Here is a 22,500-nt window from a genome sequence, read left to right on the forward strand (position 1 = left end):
TCACCCAGAGTCCGCGGTGCACAACCAGTCTCCGACCCCCACTCCGACTCCCACCCCCACCCCCACCCCTACCCTGACCCTGACCCTGACCCTGACCCAGTCCCCGGCCCTGGGGAACTGTCACCATGGGGGGGAAGTTCCAACCACCACCAGCACCAGCACCACCAACACCGACACCGACACCTCCATCTCCTGATGCGGGGGAGCGGGAGTCTTCTTCTTCTTCTTCTTTGGGGATCATGGTGGTTGAGGTGATGGTCGTGGTGGTGATGGTGGTGGTGGTGGTTGTGGGCTGGGTATCCTTCTTGGGTGTTATCGATGTTGTCACAGATTGTCTTTGTTGGGGAGTTGCTGGATTCATCTTGGGATGGCAAGTGGGTTTGTTAGTGGGTTTTTGTTTTTGTGTTTTTTATTTATTTATTTATTTTTTTTTTATTGACTGTGAGTCGATAATCAGTGAAAAGAATTAGTTGATTTTGCGTGTGTGTTGTTGATTTTTTTTCTCTCTCTCTCTCTCTCTTTTTTCTTTCTAGAGAATGTTCGTTGAGAGTTCTTTGTTACGTGTAACCTCCCTTCCTTGCGTAAGCTGTGATTGAGGATGACGTCATCTTTTAACCAGGGGCCATGTTGTGTTGGAAGTTGTTGTATTATGTGATTCAATATAACTTCACTGTTTAAACTGTGAGAAACCCCCCCGAGGTTCGTTGAAATCGTCAGCAGGGATTTTCTGCACGGCGTGCCGCCCGAAATTTCTGTCCTATGACGTCAGGATGTCCCATAACGGTCAACAGTAGATCCTGAGTGTTCTCAGAATTGTCCTTTCTTTGCTGTCTGGCTCGTCACTTCCAAAAGTTCCTGGTTATGACTTTTAGTCACTCCGACAAATGTTTCACCCCTTTCAGCTACCGATATTCAGTGTCACTTTTGAGACACACACTGTCTCATTCAATCATCGAAAGAAATGTTGTTTGTTACACTACAAAAGTTGACGTGTAGTTTGGAAGTTCTCAACAAAATCCCAGTGTTTCTTGAAATACAGTCTGTGAACATTTATTTATTTATTTAACTATTTATTTTTCATATCAAGATTTTAACGATGGTAGACCATGCCCCGATGTTGTGACTTGTAGTTTGTGGAAGTTCTCAACAAAATCCCAGTGTTTCTTGAAATACAGTCTGTGAACATTTATTCATTTATTTATTTATCTATTTATTTTTCATATCAAGCTTTTTAACGATGGCAGACGATGCCCCGATGTTGTGTTCTTGTGTCCATTATTTGGTCTTAACTAGTGACAAATGGCCTGAGCATCACAGCACATCGATTTCTCCACCTCTTCCCTGGTTGTTGGACGGGAGTCTGTCGTCACATGAAGTGTGGGGTTGGTGGCAACATCACACAGTCCTCGAACGCCTATTCATTTTTAAAAAAATTAAAAAAAAATAAAATAAAAATTTTGCCATTTGTGACACACACACACACACACACACACACACACACACACACACACACACACACACACAAAGAAAGAAAGAAAAAAGGTTGCTCCACCACTGACAAAGTTCGAAAGTCAGATAGTAAGTATAAAACCTAGTACGTTATCTAGAATCTTTCTCAAAGTACACGAGACATGTAAAATAGCAAACAAACAAAAAAACAAAACAAAAAAAACAAAACAAAACCAACAACAAAAACCCCCCAAAAACCTCAAAAAACAAAAAAAACAAAAAAAACAGACAAACAAAAAAAAAAAAAAAAAAAAAAAGTGCCAGAAAAGCTGAGATCAACACGACAGGTAAACTAATTCACCGCAACAAGACTGACAAGCGGTTCCGACAATGACACGGGCGAGGCTGTGAATCAGTATTCCTTCTCCACTTCCGACAGTCCCGTCACGTGGGTAGACGGTTCCACACCGCCGCAGGGTTCTACACACTGACGTCTGGGTTCCACACACTGACGTCTGGGTTCCACTGACACCACGTCAGGGTTCCACGGATAAACGGCTGCAGTATGAAGCTACGAACGAAGATGATGGATCATCAGAATCCAGTTGTCAGCTACAATGTCCGTTCAACGTCTAACAAGGGATCCACCACTGGGAATGTGTTAAAAAAATTTGAATTAAAAAAAAAATCTTTTCTCCAGTGTTTTACATGCAATGTTAATTTTTTTTTTTTAAGTTTCTTTTATTATAGATTCAACGGTATACCAGCTTCCACGTACTCAGATTATTTTTTTCTATAAAAAGTGAAGAAAAAGATAATTAAGTCTACGGTGAGTCAAAAGTGCCAAAAACTAATGGAATAGATAAATCACACCTTTCATGAACAGCCGCTTGCTCTTCTTGCGTGGCGGGGTTCGTGACTGAGAAAAGAACATAAAGAAGAAAACAGTTTAAATTTTTTTTTTGGTTCAAATGTATATCTCGAGAAAGACTGTAGGACAACTACATTTATTTTTTTCCCCCCTTCTTTCTTTCTTTCTTGTTTTTTTTCTTCTTCTGCTTTTCTTACTTTAAAACAACCTGTTGAGTCGCAATAGAAACCGGGATCTCGTTTTTTTAGTCACAGCTTTTGGTAACAAACTCTTTTGATCAGTCAGGTCGATAAAACTGAGTGCACGTTCATTCAAAATAAATGAATAAAAAAAGAAAGAAAAAAAGAAAGAAATAAAATCAACAAAATGAAAATTATTTGTTTTTACAGCATCCCTCAGCGACGCTAGACAAGAAGAAAGGCATACGTTGTTCAGCATCAGTATCTGTCGAACGTCGTCTTGAACCTTGTTGTAAATCCAAATAAGCTCTTTTTTTTTTCTCTCTCTCTCTCTTTTTCCAAATCAGCTCCTTTTTTTTCCCTTTCCCTTTTCCTTTTATTTTCTTCTTCTTTAAAATTTTTTTTATATATATATATCTATAAAGCGTAGTTCAGCTCTTGTGATGGTTACACCCCAGCATGGAAACCGGGAAAAAACTACTCAAGTGAACGTTGTCCCCCTGATGATGGGGCCCGTGAATAAACACGGAACCAGCCTGCCCCCGTCAGTCGGCAGTCTGAAGCCAACTCACGCCAACGTGTGATCCAAATTGGCCCACTCGGGTTTTCCAAAACCCTCCTTGGTCACACACACACACACACACACACACACACACACAGACAGGAGGTAGGTGTAGGGTAGGGGTTGTGGGGGGGTTGGGGAGGGTTGGGGAGGGTCGGGGGGGGGGGGGAGTAGGGTAAGCGGGGATTCTCTGACACTTGACTGACTGACTGACTGACTGACTGGGTGACTCTCATATCACGGCGACGGCACAACACACACACACACACACAGTCTGGAAGAACGCGAAGGGGTTGGGGGTGGGGGTGCGGATGGGGGTTTGGTTGGGGTGGGGGTGGGTGAGGGGAACTACGGAAGCCGGGAAGTGAGAGCGAGAGAAACCTGACAGAGAGAGAGGAAGAGAGAGAGAGAGAGAGAGAGAGAGAGAGAGAGAGAGGACACACTCACACTTCGCACACACCTGAGCGTTCAGAGAGAAAACACCAACACTGACACCCCGCCGCGGGCAGAACCCATCGACACAGAGACCAACACTCGTCTGGCGGGAGAGAGAGAGAGAGAGAGAGAGAGAGAGAGAGAAGGGAAAAAATCCGACAGAAAAAAAACGACCAAAAAAACCCCCAAACAACAACAACAACAACAACAACAAAAATCAATGGACTTGAACATCCAGAGGTTTGGGGGGAGGTGGGAGGGGGGGGGGGAGGAGGAAGAGGAAGAAAAAAACAACAACAAAAAAACCCCAAACCTCCCAGACTTCCCCCCACTACCACCACCACCACTGCTACGACCACCACCACCACCACCACCATCACCACTTCTACTAACATCCCCCTTCCCTCCCCCTCCCCCGAAAAAAAATACCACAAAACAAACAAAACACGGTTTGATTCGGACCAACTACTAAGTACTGTATCCTGACTGGTGCCACGTAACGACAACTAGAAGATGATGGTAGTGGATTTACGAGACAGAGAACTCTCAGGTGTGTGTGTGTGTGTGTGTGTGTGTGTGTGTGTGTGTGTGTGTGTGTACGGCGGGGGCTGGTAAGACGGGGAACGGAAGGCGGGGTGTGTGTGTGTGTGTGTGTGTGTGTGTGTGGGTGGGGGTGTGCGAGTGGGGCGGAAGGTGAACCGGAGAAGGAGAGGGTAGGGGATGGGGGGGGAGGGAGGGGAGGAGCGAGACTGGGTGGGGGGAGGGGAGGGGAGGAGGAGGAGGAGGGGCAAGCAAGGAGAGTGAATTCAGCGAAGGAAGCGATCAACAAGCAGACTACTACTACTGGGAGGGGCTATAGCTATAGGGTGGGGGGTTAGGGGGTGGGGAAGAAAAAAAAGAAAAAAAAAAAAAGCAGAAGCAGAAGAAGAAAGCCAGCCCCTTCCACTCTACACGCCTGCCTTGTGTGTGTGTGTGTGTGTGTGTGTGTGTGTGTGTGTGTGTCTGTGTGTTTTCGGGTAGGAATGAGGAGGAGCGTAACGCTTCTGTCGGCCACGCCTTCCAACCTATATATATATATATAAAACTGAAGAAAAAGAGAAAAAACAAACAAAAAACCCCAGAAAAAACACCTCTGCAGTGATCAGTGGTGTGAGGAGGAGGAGGAGGAGGAGGAGGAGGAGTAGCAGTAGTGTGTTGGGAGTTGGTGGATGCGGTGCGAGGCACCCGTCATAAACCGACGCCCCCCCCCCCCCACACCCCCACTGCCCCCCACCCCCACCCCCAACTCTCCCACACCCCACTTTTGTTTTCCTTGCTTAAAGCTACATTAAAAAAAAAGGGGGGGGGGGAAACAAAAACAAAAAACAAAAAAACAAAAAAAACAAAAAAAAATAGAGAGGAAAGAAGTTGCAAATAAAAAGAAATAAGGTGGGTGGGCTGGGGTTGTGGAGGGGTGGGGGGTAGGGGGAGGGGAGGAGGGAGAGGTGAGGAGGAGGAGGAAAAGGTGCATAAGGTGTATGTAATAAGGGAAGGTGAGTGTGTGTGTGTGTGTGTGTGTGTGTGTGTGTGTGTGTGTGGATGGGCCGGGGATCTCTTCTGTGTGGGGGGATTGTGGGGGGTGGGGGGTTGGGGGGGGGAGGGAACCAAGAGAAAGAAGAGGAGGAAAGGGAGGACTCAGAGGAGGAGGAGGAGGAGGTGTGGAGGGGGAGGGGCGTGGGGAGGAGGAGGAGGAGGGGGTACGAGGTGGAATGCGACCAAGTTCTCATCGCCTGCCAATCGCTCGGGCCCACCACCACCGCCAACAACACCACCACCACCACCACCACTCGAGGCATGTGCCTGGTTCCTGTGCCGCCCGTCGCTGTTGCCTAGTTGCCATCCTCAGTGTGCCATGCCTTCTGGTCCGGGGTCGGGGTCGGTCGGTCGGTCGGTCGGTCGGGCGGTGGCGAACAACTAAGGAAGAGAAGATGCCCCCGCCGCCTTCACTGGCTTGCTACTAACTATACTTGCTGCCTTGCTTGCTTGCAGACTTGCTTGCAAGCCGATCTCAGGGGGGCACGTGCCCGAGCTGGTGTTGTTCCAAACAGAGAGTCCGGGATAAATCATCGCTCTCCACACACATTCAGAGGAGGAGGAGGAGGAGGAACAGGCTGAAAGGAAGAAAGAAAAAGAAAAAAAAAAAAAAAAAAGAAGAAAAGGCAGGGAGGGATGGAGGGAGGAGGTGAGGGGGTGGGGGGGGCGACGGGAGAGGGGAGAGGGGGTGGAGTATGGTGGGGGGTGGAGGTTGGTGGGTGGTGGTGGTGGATGGGGGGGGGAGGCGGGAGCCAAGCAGGGTGTGGTGGAAGGGGTGGAAGGGGAGTGGGGGTGGGGGTGGGGGTGGGGAAGAATTTTAGTTTTCTCTTCTTTTTTTTTTTGGGGGGGGGGGGGTGGGGGTGGGGGGGTGTGGGGTGTGGGGGATGTGGTAGGGGTATGGGTGGATTGGGGTGGGAGTGAGGTGATAGGAGGTTCAACCAGACAGGGAGTGAGAGTGGGAGGGGTGGATTTCTCAACTACCATATGGCCACAGAGAGAGAGAGAGAGAGAGAGAGAGAGAGAGAGAGAGGGGGGGGGGCAGAGGGTGCGGGGGTTGGGGGGGGGGGGGGGGGGCGGATTAAGTGAACAAAAAAAAAATATAGAATCTGCTGCAATTCAAACTGACTCCAGTTGCTGTCTCTATCTTTTTTCTTTTTTTTTTAAAGTTGGTTTTAATTTTCTTCATTCTGTATTCATTTGCTATTCATGTATTATTTATCTATTGCTTATCTATTGGTTAGTTGAAAATCGTTTGGTTTTTTGTTTATTAAAAGCATTATTCCAAAGTGAGTTTCATGATGAATAATAAATGTTGCTTACCAGCACCTGCTTCCCCTTCTCCCTAACACACTCACACACACACACACGCACACACACACACACACACACACACACACACACACACACACACACACACACACACACACATATATATATATATATATATATATATTTGTGGAGAAAAACAATCGTAAGTAACAACTAAACAACATTTCGGTCATTAGAATATGATTAAAAAGACATTTGAAAAGATTAAGAACAACCAAATAGGTACGTGACTACTACTACTACTACTGCTACTACTACTACTACTACTTCTTCTTCTTCTTCTTCTTCTTATTATTATTATTATAATATTTTTTTATATTATTATCATCATCATCATCATTATTATTATTATTATTATTATTATTATTATTATAACAAAGGGCGGGCTGTGGAGGAGGAAGAGAACGACACAGATCTCTTAAAGACATCAACCGAAAGAAAGAAGAAGAAGAAAATCAAAATGATTACGAAGAAAACGAAAAGAACAAATTGAAATGTTCTTTTCCAAACGATCGGGTTGAGAAATGGTATATACATTTTTTTACGGCAGTATCCACATTCACCCCACCCCCTCCCTCTCTCCTCCCCCCACCCTCCCCCACTCTCCTCTGTGTGACTGGGGGGGGGGGGGGGAGTGAATATCCACGCCTTGCTTTCAACACTGCTGATTCATAATAATAATAATAATAATAATAGATAATAATGATAGTATTTATATAGCACTGAATCTTGTGCAGACACAAATCTGAGCGCTTTCGCACCAGTCATTCACACGCATGTCTAACTCTAAAACTGAAAGAAACTGAAGACAAGGAAGAGGCAGGGGAGGGAGGCTGTCTTGTGAAGAGGTGGGTTTTAAGGCCAGACTTGAAAGAGTTGAGTGCGGAGACCCGACGAAGCGAAAGAGGAAGTTCATTCCAAATGCAAGGTCTTTTTTTTCCTCTTCTTCTTCATCATCTTCTTCTTCTTCTTCCCTCTCTCATTAAGATTCAGTGTCATCCATTAAAGACAGTTGCTCATTCATTTTGTTTGTGCATCATTGTGATGTTTCACATTCCCCTTCACCTTGCTATTGATTACAGTGACCTAGTTATGGAATGCCGGATATTGGTCTTGATTATTTTTATTTTTTTATTTTTTTATTTTTATTTTAATTTTTTTTTATTTAATTTATTTTATTTTATCTATTTTATTATTTTATTATTTTTTAAATTATTTTTTTCCCTTGTACACAAGGTTATATTTTTGGTCTTGATTATTGTCTTGAGTTGATTGTCTAATGGACTATATATACGTATAATGACTTGCATCTGTTGTTCTTAATGTTCAATGTATTCAGATAAAAAAAAACACAAAAAAACCCAAACAAATTCCCCACATCTGTTCTGAATTGTCACAATGAATTTATATATATATATACAAAATAAAAACGGTGGTCGAGCCAAGAAAGTCCGGGAGGCATTAAAAAAAAAAAAAAAAAAAAAAAAGAAGAAAAAAGAAAAAAAAGAAAAAAAGATACCCCTCCACCCATATCCATTCCCAATTCCTGCCACCGGGTACCCCCCCCCCCTCCCTCCCATCCCCTCCCCCATAGAGGACGCGGGGGGCTCTTTCAGAAGGACATACTTATTGTCACCACCTTCTGGAAATTATGTGCAAGAAAGTTCCTCTTCTCTCTCTCTCTCTCTCTCTCTCTCTCTCTCTCTCTCTCTCTCTCTCTCTCTCTCTCTCAGACAGCAGATGGCAAAACTGGAATTCACATATCCAAGGCAGTGACAGATTTGAGATTTATCGACTTATCAATAACCAACATAGTTTTCCAACTTATATGTCTATGAATGTTGACAGGCATCTGAAGCATGTAATGACCAAATTTAGATTTGGCGTTTCTGAATTGTTTGTCCATCGATATCGTTACAGACAGTCTAACATTTCTGATACTATTTGTCCGTTATGCAAAAAGTCAAAGGAAGATGAAGTCCATTTTGTGCTAGATTGTGCAGAATTGAGAGATATCAGAGAACAATTAATTCCAGAAAAATATTTCAGACAACCTTGTTTATTCAAACTCGTCTTGTTAATGTCATCTACAAACGAAAGTCTTGTTAAATAATTCACTCTTTATCTGTGTAAAGCGTTTAAACGTCGAAGTGCCTTCGTAACATCTTGAACGTTCTGTGTATTTGTACGCGACTTTCATGTTTATCCCCCTTCTAAGGGGCTATGGCCTTTATGAATAAAACATCTTCAGTCTTCAGTCTTCAGTCTCTCTCTCCCTCTCTCTTTTTTCTCAAGGCCTGACTAAGCGCGTTGGGTTATGCTGCTGGTCAGGCATCTGCTTGGCAGATGTGGTGTAGCGTATATGGATTTGTCCGAACGCAGTGGTCACACCTCCTTGAGCTACTGAAACTGAAACTGAAACTCTCTCTCTCTCTCTCTCTCTCTGTGCTTCTGGCTTGTTCCTTTCCTTTTTTTCATTCCATGTCTTGCAGGTTCATTCACCTATATTTTTCTAGGTCTTGAATTTTGTTGTTGGTGTTGTTGTTGTTGTTTTTGTTGTGTTCTTCTGGACTTGATAAGTAAGTACTTACTTAAACGTATTCCTTTTTTTTTTTTTTTTTTTTTTGCGCTTGGGACGTGTGAGGTTCTGACTTGCATTTTCTTGTCCATTTTTTCTTTTTTTTTTGTTTGTAAATCTGTTATCATGTAATTGTGTTTGTTTATTGTGTATGATTATTTCTATGTTTGGTTTAGCTTTTTTTTCTTTTTTTTTTTTTTAAATAATAAATAATCCTCAGTCGACAGAACTGGGAGAATGATCAACATCAGAGGCATGTTCAAGGTTTATTCATATGACTATGACTGAACTCCCCCCTCCCCCCCCCCCCCAAACCTCCCCCCCCCCCCTCAATATGGCTGTACTTTTTGTTAAATATTCTTTTCCAGATTCTGTTGGCACAGACACACAGACACACACACACACACACACACACACACACACACACACACACACACACACACACACACACACACACACACACACACTAAAAACAAAAAACGAACCCATCAACCCCATCCCTACCTACGACCCCTTTAGCTCTCTCCATCGCAAAGAGAAAAAAAAGAAAGAAAGAAAGAAAGGAAGGAAGAAAGAAAGAAAGAAAGAAAGGAAGGAAGTAAGAAAAAAAGAGGGGTGAATAAAAAGAAAACATTGACTGCGACGAAACAAGTATATGTCGGTCAGCTGACTGGGTTGGTGGGCTTGACCTCCCTGGTGGTCATCAGCGCAGTAAGGACCAACAAGCTCCATTGGTCAAGCTGGGGTCATCCCGCACCTTTCGCCCGTCACGGCAACGTCACACCTTAGGGGCCCTCTACATGTGGTGACAGATAATGTGATGTGTGTGTGTGTGTGGGGGGGGGGGGGGCGCGTGGGGGGGTGGGTGGGAAAGGGGGGGATGGGAGGGGAGGAGGGGAGGGGGGGTGTTGGTGGGTGGAGAGGGGATCGTGTGTGTGTGTGTGTGTGTGTGTGTGTGTGTGTGTGTGTGTGTGTGTGTGTGTGTGTGTGTGTGAAAAACGTAACGAAAGACAGAATTCTTCATACAAAAAAGCACTATCTACTATCTCTCAACCGATGCAACCAAGACACTTGTATGCTCTCTGGTTCTCTCAAGATTGGATTACTGCAACTCTCTTTTGGCCGGCCTTCCCAAATATCTGTTAGACAGACTCCAACGAATTCAGAATAACGCTGCCAGACTCGTTTGAAGAGCTTCTAAATTCGACCATGTTTCTCCTCTCCTTCAGTCTCTCCACTGGTTGCCTGTTTCTGATCGAATAGACTATAAGCTATCCACTCTGACCTTTTCTGCAGTCAACGGATCTGGCCCCAAGTATCTTTCTGAACTCCTCCATATCTACACCCCGTCTCGCCAGCTCCGTTCTTCCTCTGATACTCGACTTCTCAGGATACCTCACGTCAGAAGTAAGACCTATGGACACAGATCGTTTTCTTTTCAATCGCCAAAGACGTGGAACAAGCTCCCTGATAACATCCGTCATTCTGATTCCCTCGCATCTTTTAAATCTCGTCTCAAAACTCACCTTTTCCCTCAGCAATAAGTTCAATTGTGGCAGGTCCACTTCCTTTGCGTTAGCTGTGCTTGACTATGTGTGTATACATATGTATGTGTACATAACTACATGCATGTATATGAATGTGTATTGTGTGTGCGTGTGTTTATGTAAGTTTGTGCCTGCCTATGTATGCGTAAGTGTTAGGGTAGCTGTTCGATACACATGTATGTTAAAATGTATGTATGCAGTGTGTGTGTGTGTGTGTGTGTGTGTGTGTGTGTGTGTGTGTGTGTGTGTGTGTGTGTGTGTGTGTGTGTGTGTGTGTGTGTGTGTGTAGTCACATTTTGGTGTGTGTGTATGTAACATTGATGTAATGTAATGTTTTATGTTAACAAAAGCGTTTTTGTAAAGCACCTGGAGCAGATTTCTGGATAGTGTGCTATATAAGTATCCATCATCATCATCATTATTATTATTATTATTATTATTATTATTATTATTATTATCATTATTATTATTATTATTAAAAAAGCACGGGTGGGAGATGGGGGGGAGGGGTTGGGGTTCCTGATTGAGTCAAAGAGAAGAAAGGAAAGAAAGAAGGAAAGAAAGAAAAGAAAGAAAGAAAGAAAGAAAGAAAGAAAGAAAAATCTTATACTGTATATTCCAACACCGCCATCCCTACCCCCTACCCCCCCCCCCCCCCCCCATCAGCTTTCAGCTCACTCCCTGCCACAGTCTTTTTTTCAGGCAGCAGAGATAGAAGGAGTGAAAGCCCACAGAATTTGTGAAAACGATACTGTTTGAAGTGTTGAAAGAAAACTAGTCTCTCTTGTTTTTTCTTTTCTTTTTTTTTTTTTGATAAAAGAGGACATGACAGAATATGTATTTTATTTTTTCTATCCACAATACTTCGCATTTTTATCTGACATACTGATACATTGATTAATAGATTTGGTTTTTTAAAGTTCAAATATGAACTTATTTTGCTAAGTATGAAAGTTACATTGATCAACACGTAACTCAACTCTCAGAAGCAGTGATTTTTTTTTGCCAATAGGACACTAATATGAACATTATAAGAGAGATACTCGTATGCTGGTGGTTTTTTTTTTTTTTTTTTTTTTTTTTTTTGTTGTTGTTGTTGTTTTGTTGATTTTGAAACAGATCTCACTAATCTAATACATCACTATTTACAATAGGATTCGAGACAAAAAAAAAAAAAAGGCTATTGTGTTTTGTGCTCAGTGTGAATTTTTTTTAAGTATCTACACTCCCCCAAGTGGTCTTTTTCGGAAAATACTGTAGCGTAGACATTAATTATATATATATATAAATATCCATTAACAAGCTCGTGCGATTGTTCGCGGCAATTCTATAGTATTGAAAGGAGGCAAAGAGGCCGCTAACTTTTATTCAGAGAATGATTTGTACATAGGCTTCATCAGTTATTGCATAATGTCCACGAGTGGTTTATCAAAATCAGCAGATGCTCTTGGATTTTGCCAAACTGGGTTAACTCTTTCCATACGAACGGCGAAAGAGACGACGTTAACAGCGTTTCACCCCAATTACCATCATCAAAATATTGCAAGCGGAACGCTCTTATACTGAAGAAGTGAATGTTGACAAAGAATACCACAATTCTGACGACGGAAGCTAAAGGTTGGGTCATTGAGACACCCCGGCACTGGACATCCGAGGGGTCTGTGTAGAGGAGAAGAGAGGACTGGCCGTACTGTGTAAGTTAAACATTTTATCTCAGCTTGCGCCACGCATGCACGTTTTGAATTTTTATTTATTTATTTATTTATTTTTTTTTTGGTGCTGGTGTCCTTTTCCATTCCGTTCCTAGAACACTTCCACAGTCGGTTTGAGAGATACACTGGCAGCGTGTGTGTTCAATGATTACGGTTGTTTGTTTGTTTGTTTGTTTTGGTTTGATTTTGTTGTTGTTGTTGTCTTTGTTTGCTTGTTTTTTGTTTGTTTGTTTGTTTTTTTGGTTTATTTTGTTTATTTTTTTATTTTTTTTTGCGTGCACGTTCGTGAGGAATTTTTTTTCATAGTGTTGAGAGAGGCTCGAACAGGCTACAATATTCAACTCAGTACTTCAGTTGAGTACATACCTCAGGTCATCCTGACCTGAGTCACGGTGAAGACCCTGCCATGGTCGAAATTCATGTCCGATCCGCCGAATATTATTTGTCGTAAAAACTGGACTCGTCATGAATGATTATCGAGTGCATTAGTAAACCCGAGCATGTAGTTGGTGATTTTCTTACGATCTGTCGAGGCACTGATGAAAATCGTGATGTAGACAGTGAATGTTAGAAGCATTGACAGACCTATGCTATGATCGTAAAATAATGAAATGCCGATCGATTTGGGCTGCCAAACATAGAAAAGTTCTTGTTTCCAGCACGCAACTTTCAGTTCGACAAACACTCGTGTTTCTATTGGTGAGTTGAATTTGTCATTGGGATCGAAACATTTTAGTACTGGTAACCCTCTCTCCCCCCCCCCCCAACCACCCTGGTGTTTTCCGCTTTGTTGGTAAGCAGGAATTACACGTGAACCATGGCGGCTTTGTTTTTTGTTTTATGTGAAACGAATAGATAATAATAATAATAATAATAATAATAGTAATAACGATGATGATGATGATAAAAGCAATGATAAGAGAAGAAGAAGAAGAAGAAGAAGAAGAAGAAGAAGAAGACTGTTGCCGTTCTTATTCTTCTTGTTGACGGCGACGACAACGGTGATCATATTGATGAATAAATGTACTAATTAACCAACTGATGTATGTATTTTTCGATAATTATAATGTATGTATGACAATCAGTCGCGTTCGACTAGGGCAATCACAACATCAGAGGAAGGTTTTCCTGTCCCGACTATCTGGGCGAGATTATAGTGAAGGGTGTCTTGCCCAAGTTACATCCCAACTCTCTCGGCCAACAGAGCTTTAGGACAGTCGGCGCTGAGATGGTCACCAAAGGCCAGCTAGCCCCCAAGGCTTCAACAATAAGAGTCAGCGCAATATTGCCTCCTAGTTTGAGAGTCATAGTCCTTCACAAAAGACTAAGCTGCGAATGCATCCAATTGCAGTGGAGAAACCATTGATCATACAACTCTCACTGTGCTGTTGGCCCAGCTGTAAGCGTATCTCAATATCCACGAGTGATGAGTCTTAACTCACTCAGTACGGCCAGTCCTCTCTTCTCCTCTACACAGACCCCTCGGGTGTCCAGTGGGTGTCTGAATGACCCAACCTTTAGCTTCCGTCGTCAGAATTGTGGTATTCTTTGTCAACATTCACTTCTTCAGTATAAGAGCCTTCCGCTTGCAATATTTTGATGATGGTAATTGGGGTGAAACGCTGTTAACGTCGTCTCTTTCGCCGTTCGTATGGAGAGAGTTAACAAAATAAGTACACAAGCAAACAAACATAAGCAACATAAATGCCATCGTATTGGCAACAACTATTACCATCGTGATTATGTTGGTCTAGTAAATGCTGGTTTAAGCAAAGGGTCATGAACTTCTTAAAACAGTGTAATCATTATCTCTGTCCATAATTCGACCGCAAAATGCCGGGGTGGGGAAAACGACATGGACTGCAGGCTTAACATGTTTTTGCACAGTTGATTATATTCATATTGTCAATAATGATATGAACAAGATAATATACATCCAGAAAAAAATCTGACATATATCTTAAACTATCGGTACTGGAGATATTCCGTTCATGTATAATTAAGATAATTATAATGCTAGAGCCCAAAGTCTGTGCATCTCTTTGAAATAGAAAGATTTGTATGAAATGAAAGAAAATAACCAGTAATTGAGAAGTACCAAATAATGATGATAATAATGATAATGATGATAGTATTCGATGTTTCATCTCAAGACTAACCAGTAATTAACAACAACAACAACAAAAATAAAACAAAACAGAACAAAATAAAATACATAAATTGGATAAAACAAAACAAAGCAAAATAAAATAAAATAAATCTAAAAATCAACAAAACAAAATGAAATGAAATGAAATAAGATAATTCTAAAAAATCGGGGTTCCACCTCACACCTAAACGTACTATACACACAGCGCTCCTAACCACTTCGAATCCCTTGTCCAGTCTGTCTGTGGTGACCTGGGTGTGTCGTACGCTTGTGATACTATTGCTAAAGAGCTGTGTTAATTAATTCAACGTCCCGCAAACGGTGTTGTGTCTGCCCCCTCAGCTGTGCCGGAACATGAGCTTGTAGGTAATGGGGTGGGGGGTGGGGGTGGGGCCTGGGGGGGGGGTTGGGGCTGGGGGAGGTGGGGGGGGGGGGGCCAGGTACCGTCTGGGACCGTTCAGAAGAGGCAGCTTGTTTGTCCAAGATCCCTCCCTCTGTTTTGTCCACTGCCTTATGTATGGCGACGACCATCCTCTCCCCCCCCCCCTTTGTTTCACGCTTTGCTTGGAGAGGAAGAAAGGAGAGGGGTGAGGGGTGGGGGGTTAGAAAAAAGCTGTACTTTTCTCACTGAATTTTTCGTTTCCCATCTGTATATGCTTGCTGTGATTTTTGTTGCTGGATGTGCTTTTTGCGTTGGTGATACCTGGTTCCCTGGTTGTTTTGCTGTGATTTGCACCTGTGGGATTCGAGACTGTGATGGCGCCTGTGTCAATTTACACACACACACACACACACACACACACACACACACACACACACACACACACACACACACGCATATATATATATATATATATATATATATATATATGTGTGTGTGTGTGTGTGTGTGTGTGTATGTGTGTATATGTATATATATATATATATATGGGAGGCGGGAGATCGGAGGAGTGTGAAGTATGGGATCGAGATGGAGACAGGTGTGGGTGTGTGGGTGTGTGGGAGGGGATTTGGAGAGGGTGTGTGTATGTGTGTGATGATGATGATGATGATGTTTGGGGGCCATAAAAAAAAGAAAGAAAACTTAACTTCAGTACCTACATGACCTGTTGCAGTGACCAACAAACTGTAATTAAGAACGACCCAAAATATATCGATAAATAAATAGCTACTGTGACCCCTACGCACATGAACGATGTAAGCGCGAAGCACTGAAATGAAAAAGAAGTTTAGAAAGTTAACTCACTCAGTACGGCCAGTCCTCTCTTCTCCTCTACACAGACCCCTCGGATGTCCAGTGGGTGTCTGAATGACCCAACCTTTAGCTTCCGTCGTCAGAATTGTGGTATCTTTGTCAACATTCACCTCTTCAGTTTAAGAGCCTTCCTCTTGCAATATTTTGATGATGGTAATTGGGGTGAAACGCTGTTAACTTCGTCTCTTTCGCCGTTCGTATGGAGAGAGTTAACGTCACTCTTAAGTGAGACAGGGCAAAACAAGTTTTAATACTTGAAGTTGGGTTCCTTTGTCTCAATCAGGGGTAGCAGCATAGCCTGCTTGTTTGGTGTTTGTATTTCATTCTCTTTTTGCTTCCTTTCATTTCATCTGTGTGTGTGTGTGTGTGTGTGTGTGTGTGTGTGTGTGTGTGTGTGTGTGTGTGTGTGTGTGTGTGTGTGTGTGTGTGTGTGTGTTGCTTCATTCTTTCCTGTATTTTCTGTTTGACGATTCATTCACCTGTTCTGTCTCTCTTTATTTTCGTTTTAACTTCGTTAATTTCCATGTGGATCAATAAAATGTTTTTGAATTTGACTCTGAATTTGATTTGTTTTCTTCTTTTTTTTATTTCCTTTTTTTTTTTGTCTGATCGTTTTTCTGCTCGTTTGTTCTCAGGGGTGTCCTAGAAAATGCGTATACAGTCGTGTGTTTTTTTTTCTTTGTGAAGAGGGCGGGGTTTAATCAGAAGTTTATGGGATGGCACCCATAATATCAGATCTCTACAGGGTGGAAACTGGCCGTCCGACGATATTGCTAGATATCAAGTACCACTGTATCCCTTTTTATGCATACAGTTCGAAAGAACAACTTCGCATCTCGGACCAACGGGAGAGAGACAGAGAACCCACCCATTACTGACCCAACCAGCTGTGTCTGAAGGGCGTTGTGTGTGTGTGTGTGTGTGTGTGTGTGTTGGGCGGGGGGTGGGTGGGCGTGAGTTTGAGTGAGCGTGCCGTATGCTCAGGCATTTATATGCATAATTATGCACACGTGTCTAAATCCTTATATATTTGTGTTTGTGTGTATGAGTTCCGACTCAGGTTTGCACTTTTTTTTATGTACTGCGACCCCACCCCACCCTCCGCACCCTCCCAAATGTTCTTTAAGACCTTGATACACTTGACAATAAATACTTATTCTATTCTATTCCATTCCATTGTTCTGTTCTGGTCTGTTCTGTTCTGGCCGTGAGCATGTGTACGTGACTTCATAGATGGGAACATCTTATAGACAGGAATGGAGACGTGCCGGGAGAGAGACAGAGAGACAGACAGAGACAGACAGAGACAGACAGAGACAGAGAGCCGCGACACGAATATGCAGTTTTTTTTAGTGAGGTGCTTGGGGAGGGGCAGACCTCTCTGGAGACTGACCGGAAGTAAGCGGAGCACACAATAATTACTATGCTAAACGTTGGCACGTGCAGCTGGGAAAAAGAAGAGAAAAAAAAGAAGAAAAAAAGAGAGATGTGTGTGGAGGAGGACAGGAACCAGTGGCCAAGCAGATACTGCGGAGGAAGTGGGGCTGGATCGGACACACCCTCAGGAAGCCAGCGTCCAGCATCACACGCCAAGCCCTGACCTGGAACCCGCAGGGAAAGAGGAAGAGACGCCGGCCTCGCAACAGCTGGAGGCGAGATACCGAGGCAGAGCTGAAGCAGCAAGGGACCAACTGGACTGGAATGGCCAGAACAGCCCAGAACAGAGTGCGATGGCGAGGGGTCGTCGATGGCCTATGCTCCACCAGGAGCGATGGGCAAAATGAATGGATGAATGTGTGGAGAAGAAGAGGGTCTTTACTGTTGTTGCTGACAAGCCAGGCCGACTACAAAGAGCTGAAAAACAAAATATCGACCACATGCACACTTCCGCCTAGGAAGTAAGATGAATCTGAGCGCACTGGTTCAAATCCCAGCTCAGTCGCCAGTATTTTCTCCCCCCCCCCTCCACCAGATCTTGAGTGGTGGTCTGGACGCTAGTCATTCGGATGAGACGATAAACCGAGATCCCGTGTGCAGCATGCATTTAGCGCACGTGAAAGAACCCACTGCGGCAACAGAAAGGGTTGTCCCTGGCAAAATTCAGTAGATAAATCCACTTCGCTAGGAAAAATAAAGAAAAAAAACTGCGGCAGGAAAAACAACAACAACAACAACAACAACAACACACACACACACACACACACACACACACACACACACACACACACACACACACACACACAAAAGAAAAAAAAGGGGTGGTGCTCTCAGTGTAGCGACGTGCTCTCCCTGAGGAGAGCAGCCCGAATTTCACAAAAGGAAATCTGTTGTGACAAAAAAGAGTAATACAGTACAATACAATACAATACAATACAATACAATACAATACAATACAATACAATACAAGACGGGCATTAAATAAAAACAAAGTTGTGCTTATTACATTTTGAGAACTACCATTGGCAGTTTCGAATGCTTCATAAAGTGGAGTGATGGCCTAGATGTAACGCGTCCGCCTAGGAAGCGAGAGAATCTGAGCGCGCTGGTTCGAATCACGGCTCAGCCGGCGATATTTTCTCCCCCTCCACTAGACCTTGAGTGGTGGTCTGGACGCTAGTCATTCGGATGAGACAATAAACCGAGGTCAGGTGTGCAGCATGCACTTAGCGCACGTAAAAGAACCCACGGCAACAAAAGTGTTGTTCCTGGCAAAATTCTGTAGCAAAATCCACTTCAATAGGAAAAACAAATAAAACTGCACGCAGAAAAAATACAAAAAAGTGGGTGGCGCTGTAGTGTAGCGACGCGCTCTCCCTGGGGAGAGCAGCCCGAATTTCACACAGAGAAATCTGTTGTGATAAAAAGAAATACAAAAATGCAAAATACAAAAAAGAAAAAAAAGAGATAAAATTAAAAAAAACCAAACAAACAACCTTTGAGAGCCGGGGAATCATTAATTGCAAAGCATTTTCAGTGCCTCCTATTTTTGGAATGAAGAACAAGGTTACTTCCTCTGCTGCATGGGCATCGAACTAAAAAAAACCAAAAAAAAAACCAAACAAACAAAAAAACAACCGCAACCACCATCTGCATCAAGAGACACCGTGGCAATATCGGTTAATTAACTAACTAATCGTTGGACTTCTGGATCAAGAGTCAGTTCATCAGTGATCATGATCAGGGTTCGATGCCCCGTTTCGGCATGATGGTGTATCCTTTGGAAAAGGTACGTACTTTATACCGACAGATTTGTATTTATATTTGTATTTGTATTCCTTTTTTTTCACAACAGATTTCTCTGTGTGAAATTCAGGCTGCTCTCCCCAGGGAGAGCGCGTCGCTATACTACAGCGCCACCTATTTTTTTGTATTTTTTCCTGCGTGCAGTTTTTTTTTTATTTGTTTTTCCTATCGAAGTGGATTTTTCTACAGAATTTTGCCAGGAACAACCCTTTTGTTGCCGTGGGTTCTTTTACGTGCGCTAAGTGCATGCTGTACACGGGACCTCGGTTTATCGTCTCATCCGAATGACTAGCGTCCAGACCACCACTCAAGGTCTAGTGGAGGGGGGAGAAAATATCGACGGCTGAACCGTGATTCGAACCAGCGCGCTCAGATTCTCTCTCGCTTCCTAGGCGGACGCGTTACCTCTAGGCCATCACTCCACCCAGGTGTGAACGGGTACCCGGACCTTCGGTTGTGGGTGGTTCAAATCTCCTGCATTCTCTTTTACTGGTTAACCCATTTCTGCCCGCATTCAGTACAAAGTCGCAACTACTTACCTTCAACTCCCATTTCGTGTGCTGCCGCTTAGTATTTTGAGAAAAATCATTGAAACCTACAACCCCCCCCCACGACAACTCAGATCATCTTCCCGGATTAATCGTCGGCGGCTACTCGCTCCCCGTGTTAACTCACTCAGTACGGCCAGTCCTCTCTTCTCCTCTACACAGACCCCTCGGATGTCCAGTGGGTGTCTGAATGACCCAACCTTTAGCTTCCGTCGTCAGAATTGTGGTATTCTTTGTCAACATTCACCCCTTCAGTATAAGAGCCTTCCGCTTGCAATATTTTGATGATGGTAATTGGGGTGAAACTCTGTTAACGTCGTCTCTTTCGCCGTTCGTATGGAGAGAGTGAAAACCCAAATCCTTCGCTGATTCGCCTGTAGACCTTCCATCCCTTTCCAATGACATTCAGTTATGTTATAATCCATGCAGACTCATCGCGCGTGTGCGTGCGTGTGCGTGTGTGTGTGCGTGTGTGTGTGTGTGTGTGTGTGTGTGTGTGTGTGTGTGTGTGTGTGTGTGTGTGTGTGTGAGACTAAGAAATGTTTTTGTACGTCAAATCTTTTCGCAAGTTATTGCGCGCGCGCGCGCGCGTGTGTGTTTTATGTTTATTTTAAAGCGCTTTGAGCTCCCTTTCAAGGAGGAAAGCGCTCAAGAAGTATCCATTATCATTCTTCTTCTTCTTCTTCTTAATTATTATTATTATTATTAATCATTATTATTATCATTTATTATTATTATTATTATTATTATTATTATTATTATTATTATTATTATTCTTAAAATGGCGGAAGGAGAGGGCTCGACACCGCCTTTCTCTGCCCAGCCCGTGACACAGTGGATGTGAATCAACTTGCCCTGGTGACCGCAAAAAAACAAAAACAAAACAAAACAAAAAAGTGCCGTCGGGCTTTTAACCCTTTTTAACCTATATTTATACCTCGTTTCTCTCCAAATTTGAATGCCAGTTTTGTTTTGCCGTAACACGACACGACATAAGTCTATCTTTGAATAAACTTGCTTGTACCAGAAGGAAATCGAACTCGAATGATCTATTGTACATCGGCCTTGGGCCGCATTTGAGAGAGAGAGAGAGAGGGAGGAAGAGAGAGAGAGAGAGAGAGAGGGGGAGAGAGAGAGAGGGAGGGAGAGAGAGAGAGAGAGAGAGAGAGAGAGAGAGAGAGAGAGATTGTATTCTTTCATAAGTTTTGAATGATATTATGCATTTCTAAACTATTAAGACCAGTCGGACATTTGAGAATGGCTGAACTATCACTCAACAATAAACCACCTGGAGTATGAAAGATCTGATGTGACAAAAAAAAAAAAAAAAAAAAAAGACCAGTTCTCAGACGGGGTATGGACGCGGCGGCTTACTGTCGATTGTCGTTAGTTTGAAATACACTTAGACAACTAAGATGGGGCACAAACAGATAAAATTTGGAACTTTACACAGACAGGCTGACAGAGACAGATCAGATACAAAAACAGACAGACAGACAGAAACAGAGACAGCGAAACAACAACAACAAAGAAAGAAAAAAAACCCCACCTCGACAAAGAAACCAAAAAAAGAGAGTAAAATCAGGAAAACTAGTAAGAAGGGGAGGGGGTGGGGAAGAGAGGACAGAGGAGGTGGTGGTGGTGGTGGTGGTGGTGGTGGTGATTGTGCATGGTGAAGTGAGAAGGGGCAATGCATCACCCCCCCCCCTTGCAGTTTGTCAGCTGTCTGGCCCGGTTAGCTCCCTTTGCCGTTTCTGATTGACACTTTCTATCGCCTTTCCGTCACGGAGCGTATCTGATGGAACAGGTAGGTGGGGGGTGGATGGAGGATGGTGGTGGGTGCAGGGGGTGGGGTTCAGCAGAAGGGTGCAGGAAAGGGGGTAGGGAGGGGGAGGCAGGGTGGGGGTTGGGGTGGGTGGGGGGGGGAAGTTCTGGAGGAATGATATGAAGGAATGGATGTTGATGGTGACGCGTTTCTTCAACGAAGATAAAAAAAAAGAAAAAAGAAAGAAACAAGACAGACAGGAAAGAAGGAAGGCAGGAAAGAAAGAAAGAAAGAAAAGAGAGAAAGAAAGAAAAGAAGAGAAAAGACCCAGACAGAAGGAAAACACTCGGCAGACAGAAGACAAACACATTCAAGAACGAAGAAACAAATAGAAATTAATTTTTTTTTATAGAAAAGGGGTAGGGGGGGGGGGGGGGGGGGGGGGGGGGGGGGGGGGGGGGGGGGAGGGTGCGGCGCTCTCAATATCCCAAGTGCTAAAATACATACGCACGCACGCACGCACGCACGAACGAACTGAACGCACGTAAACACGTACACATGCACCTACACATGCACTCTCGCACATAGTTATACACTTACTCACGCACGCACGCACGCACACACACACACACACACACACACACACACACACACCGACACATGGATGTTAGCATTGTGATCAAGAAATAGCAAGACGCCTTTAAATGGCATACTCAAGTTATATGCGTTCATTTCTAACTGAAAGGGAGATTCAATCTGAAGTCAGCGAGATATCTACAAGAATTATTTCAAACGGGACAACAAATCACAAAATGAACTCCAGTCTCGAGTCATTTTCATATCGTGGACATTATATTTCGTGTCGTTATTAGATCGAGAATAGATCAACAGCGAAGTTGAATGAACCTCCTTTTTTTTTTTCTCTTCTTCTTCTTCGTTCGTGGGCTGCAACTCTCACGTTCACTCGCATATTACACAAGTGTGATTTTTCGTGTATGACCGTTTTTACCCCGCCATGTAGGCAGCCGCACTCCGTTTTCGGGGGTGTGCATGCTGGGTATGTTCTTGTTTCCATAACCCACCGAACGCTGACAGGGATTACAGGTTCTTTAACGTGATCTTCTGCTTGCGTATACACACGAAGGGGGTTCAGGCACTAGCAGGTCTGCACATACGTTGACCTGGGAGATCGGAAAAATCTCCACCCTTTACCCACCAGGCGCCGTTACCGAGATTCGAACCCGAGACCCTCAGATTGAAAGTCCAACGCTTTAACCACTCGGCTATTGCGCCCGTCGTTGAATGA

General features: G+C 43.6%; 1 protein-coding gene across 4 annotated transcripts in view; it reads right to left on the bottom strand.

Moving 5' to 3' along the window:
• Nucleotides 1-22,500, bottom strand: part of LOC143299664 (protein Wnt-2b-like) — a 134,392-nt gene that overhangs the window by 57,651 nt on the left and 54,241 nt on the right. The window contains exon 1 of one of the 4 annotated variants that reach the window (XM_076612986.1): nt 1-36. This exon is cut by the window's left edge and continues 73 nt beyond it. The exons of the other annotated variants lie outside the window; for them this stretch is intronic. The gene's annotated coding sequence lies outside the window, so the exon portion shown is untranslated. Of the gene's footprint in view, nt 37-22,500 lie in introns of those variants that run through there. 4 annotated transcript variants of the gene reach the window in all.

The sequence above is a fragment of the Babylonia areolata genome, chromosome 25 (genome assembly GCF_041734735.1).
Source record: "Babylonia areolata isolate BAREFJ2019XMU chromosome 25, ASM4173473v1, whole genome shotgun sequence".
NCBI lineage: Eukaryota > Metazoa > Mollusca > Gastropoda > Neogastropoda > Buccinidae > Babylonia > Babylonia areolata.